The sequence below is a fragment of the Helianthus annuus genome, chromosome 16, assembly GCF_002127325.2.
Source record: "Helianthus annuus cultivar XRQ/B chromosome 16, HanXRQr2.0-SUNRISE, whole genome shotgun sequence".
Classification (NCBI taxonomy): Eukaryota; Viridiplantae; Streptophyta; class Magnoliopsida; order Asterales; family Asteraceae; genus Helianthus; species Helianthus annuus.
In genome coordinates this window covers 108,240,219-108,244,756 of record NC_035448.2, presented here as the reverse complement: position 1 = coordinate 108,244,756, position 4,538 = coordinate 108,240,219, and the positions used below count along the sequence as shown (strand labels likewise).

At 37.0% G+C, this 4,538-nt stretch overlaps 1 long non-coding RNA gene across 1 annotated transcript; it reads left to right on the top strand.

The window, feature by feature from the left end:
* The first annotated feature begins 1,312 nt into the window (after nucleotides 1–1,312).
* LOC110917427 lies at nucleotides 1,313–3,407 on the top strand. The gene is made up of 6 exons (XR_004884086.1): nucleotides 1,313–1,424; nucleotides 1,499–1,562; nucleotides 1,638–2,463; nucleotides 2,547–2,642; nucleotides 3,083–3,193; nucleotides 3,286–3,407. It is a non-coding gene; the product is annotated as an uncharacterized LOC110917427 (long non-coding RNA).
* Nucleotides 3,408–4,538: the final 1,131 nt, after the last annotated feature.

Here is a 4,538-nt window from a genome sequence, read left to right as displayed (position 1 = left end):
TTTGTTGAGACATCTCACTGTAAAACGTCAAAGAAGTGATCTCTTACATTTCAATGAACAGTAATTTATTGAAATTTGTTATAGACTCTTTAACACTCAACAAAAAGTGACTGCCTTGACATGGTGAAAGAGACTATACAAAAATCTAAAATAAGACATCTCCTTTCACGAATTCCAACTATAATAAGCTCATCCAATTATTTTTAACCTTGGCTTTTTAAAACTTATTTTAACTTTTCCTGAAATATTATCTTTTCCCAAATTATAAGCTCATCCAATTATTTTTTAAAACAACTTAATGACTTTTCCGACCTAATAAGCTCATCCAAACACATTTTTAGAATTGCTTTTGGATAAGTTATAACTAAATAAGTTGTTTTGCCAAAAAGTATTTTTTAAGTTAAATAAGTAATCACAAACACCCTCTATGAAAAAAAAAAAAAAAGTAAAAAGTGAGACTATAATACACAAACAAACAATTTTGTTTGGGCGGGAATTAATTGAACAGTGGAAAGGTACTCTAGTCTTTCCCTGCAACACTGCAAGTAGTGGCGGACCCAGGATTTTTGGACAACGGGGTCCAAAAAAAAAAACACACAAAAAAAGGAAGAAATAGGTATCGAACCCATGACCTTTTGTGTGTAAACAAGGGGTTTTACCACTGCACTAGGCTTACTTTCATTGTTATGGGGTCCAACTAAATTATTTTATGGGGTCCATAGACAATTTTATATACCGTTTCTACTATTTTTTAAAAAAAGATTGGGGTCCGGGGACCCCGTTCCTCGTAACGTAGGTCCGCCCCTGATTGCAAGGCTGTACCGTGTTGTCCTATTTACACTCATTACATGAATTGTTAATAAGAAAAGTAAAAATAGGACAGTAAATGATGTTGATCTAACATACACATTTACATTAACTTGTATCTTATGCGTTGAGAGTTGTACAATGCTTTGGCTTTAGATATTTTAGTTTTGTACAAACAAGCCCTCCACACATAAACCAAGACTTCATCTATTAAATTAAAATACGCCCAAAATGTAAAAAAAAAAAAAAAAAAAACCAAAGCGCCGAGCTTAGGCCAAAGCGGGGCGCTTTGATGTAAAAAAAAAAAAAAAAAAAAACCAAAGCGCCCCGCTATGGCCAAAACGGGGCGCTTTGGTGTAAAATTAACAGACAAGGACTGAACCTGTCAGACCTTGTCTGTTAACTTTACACCAAAGCGCCCAGCTTTGGCCATAGCGGGGCGCTTTGGAGTGTTTAAATAGACTAAGGGCGTGTGCGAATAGACCCCACCTTTTTTATATGAACCTCGCTCTTTAGGTGAAGATTTATCATCCAAACGCGCAAAAGATCTTCATCATCATCTTCTACTTCCAAATTCCCAAATCTTCCATCTAGGGTTCCGATTGAGACTTCCAGAGGTATGTTTTTGGATTTGATTATGTTTGGTAATGATGATAATCGAATGAGACTAATCTATACCTGTGTTTTGAAGCTGTAATCGGTGTTTAAAGGGACAGATTGAAGCTGAAGGTGTTGTCATCAACAAGCCGACCATGGTGCATGTCAAACAATGATTCGTCATGTTTTTCTATACGTGTTTACTAATTATACTTGTGAAACGTTAATTGTAGGTTCAGGAGGGATTCTGATTCTGTTCTTTCAAAAGTCTCTGTTGGAACCGCCGGTGACGTCGCCTGTGTGTAATCCGAAGTTTTTGGATTTGGTAACACCTTTGGTTCCTGCTCAGTATCATTCAGTGGTTGATTATTCTTATTACTATTGTTTTTTTTTTATTTAGATTTATTGTTTGTTTACAGAATAAACATTAGTTGTTTTGCTATTTTTGATACTTTAACAATTTTCAGATGAGAAAGATAACATGCCACCGGCCAGTAAGGTTTTCTAAAGAGGGTGGTTAAGCTCTAAAAGATGTGATCTTGATAAGGTTTTTCTGGTGATCAAACTATTGTTAATACAGGGTATTTTAAAATTTGAAGTTGCATAAGCATAATGTATATTTTAAGGTCTGAATTAGCATTTTACGCGAATAGGAGCATTCCCAAACGCTAAATCCGTTGGAGCATTCCCAAAACGTGATTTTATATGATATGTAATGAATTTAATGAAAATCGTGTACGGCCTGTTTTTTTGGTTTGGTTCACGAACCCATGGCGCTTGGTTCGATTTTGTACCCGAGTCCGTTACGGGCGATCTGGTTTGCTATACGAGAGGGGGGGGGGGTCTGCGCTTCCTGTGATTAAGGGCTAATATGCATAAATAAGGTTTACGACTGCAAGTTATGTATTCCAATTTAATTATGTAGTGATTTTTTGAAATTCTAATAAAAGGTTGCTCTTATTACTTCTAAAGGATAAAGGTCAATGTAGTCAACTGGAGGCTCTTAACAGGTTACTAAATAAAGATGGTCATGAAGTTAAATCTAAGCAAGTCACTATGGTATTTTTCTTACCCTATAGTTTTGCTAAAATGACAATTACATATTTTAATCTTGTATACTATCTTCTCTTTTTTCATGACAGGAGGCTGATACAAGTGGATCACCCCTAGCATATGTGAAGGCATGGTTGTAAAACAAGGTTTCCAAGGCCGAGTACTCTCTGAGTAGTCGCTACAAGGTAGGCTGCCGAGGCGACTTTCTTCGACTCCGCCTAATTACTAAGAGTCGGTCAAACACGGTCAACCTCGGCCAGAATTGGATCAAGTAGGTCAACTCGGGCCTAGTTTGCCTTAAATAAAAATAAAACATAATTTTTACGCCTATCATATTAAAGAATGAATATCATTTTTAAGTATTTTGTTATAAATACTAGTAAATTTATGTTACTTGACATATATTTAATCTCTAAAAAGTAATTTCTTTATAATTTAACATGTCCGAGTACTCCCCGAGTACTCTCCGCCTAGACCGAGTACTCTCAACTCCCCGATCGATCGACTAGGGAACGCCTAGCGACTTTTGCAACCATGTGTGAAGGTGAATACTTCATTGATGTCATTTCCACTTTTATGAATACGATATTGTCCTCTCTTTTTACTCTCTAATCATTCTTAACAGCCACAACAACTTGATGACATACTCGCAATCCCAAAGGAAAGAATCGATATACTGAAAGACCAAGTATTTGGCTTCGACACCTTTTTTATTACTAGCTAGGAACCGTATCAGGTGATCAAATAAATGGCTATGCTTTACATCACATATCACATTTATATGTGACTAAAAAACCAAAGTTTACTTTTATGATCTTTTTGTTTTAGGGTGGGGTGTTGTTTAAAGGAAACCTACGAGGCTCAGCTGCGGTGAGTTACAAAAAGATTGAAAAAAGGCTTCAGGTTAGTTTAATTTTTTCATTTTTATAACTTTTATTTTCTTAAAATAGGGTATTGTAGATGGTAAGTGCTGGTGGTAAGTTGGTGATTAATAGGCATGGAGTTACGTACTTCTTTGATGAATTAGTCAAACAATGACGGTTAGTGTGACTTTTGAGGGGGTGGTATGTGAATGTAATTTGTTTCAAGATAGTGATTTTGATGGAGGAGATGCTTCCGTCGGTGATAGTGCCATTGGATTTAGGTAATTCGCTGTGTAAAACCCTGAGTTTGGAGGAGACTCTTGTGATAATTACTGGGATACAAAACACTATGGCGGAGAACACGAGTTCGGTTAGTTCGGTTCAAGATCCTGTTAACAATCATGACTGTAATCATGTTGTTCAAGATGATGGATTTCAAGAAAGTGAAGATGAGGTAATGTCGTTAGAGGGTGATCGGGTATTTGAAACCGCGTTGGTGAGTGATTCAACTGGTTTATGTGGTGAGGATTTGATAGCGTTGAGTCTGTAACGTCAGAGATGAGTGCAATGGGATCACATGATGGGGAGAAGGGTGTTTCGGGCCTTTCTGTGGTGGAGGGTAGTATTGTAATTTCGGAGAAAGTGTCGAGTGCGCCCGGGACGGTAGCGCGAAGCGTGTTTGAAGTGGATTGTGTACTGTTGTGGGGTTTCACTTCTATCTGTGGAAGGAGACCCGAGATGGAAGATGCGGTTGCGACCGTGCCTAGATTCTTGAAGGTCCCTATTCAAATGTTGACCGGTGACCGCGGTGTTGTTGACCGTTGATCAAAAGTTTGACCCATTTGACCACCCATTTCTTTGGGGTCTATGATGGGCATACTGGTTCTCAGGTATGTACTGTTTCTAACTTTTAGTAACATTTGAAGTGTGATTGTGAATGGTACAGTTTGACTTTTTTAAGGTCAAACTGTATACTTTTCAACTTCGAAACTGTTACATATTTTCATGTATTTTAATGGAAGTCGGTAACAAAAAAAATGAGCGGTTTAAAGTATATGACAACTAAGATAATGACATTTTTTGGATTATTAACAGTATGACCATCAGCATTTTGAATTAAGAAGTCAAATTAGGACCTCAAAAGTCAACTTAGTTGTTTATCTAACCAAAACAAACCAATGAAGAACGAACAGATGATATGGGTCATCAAGTTTGACA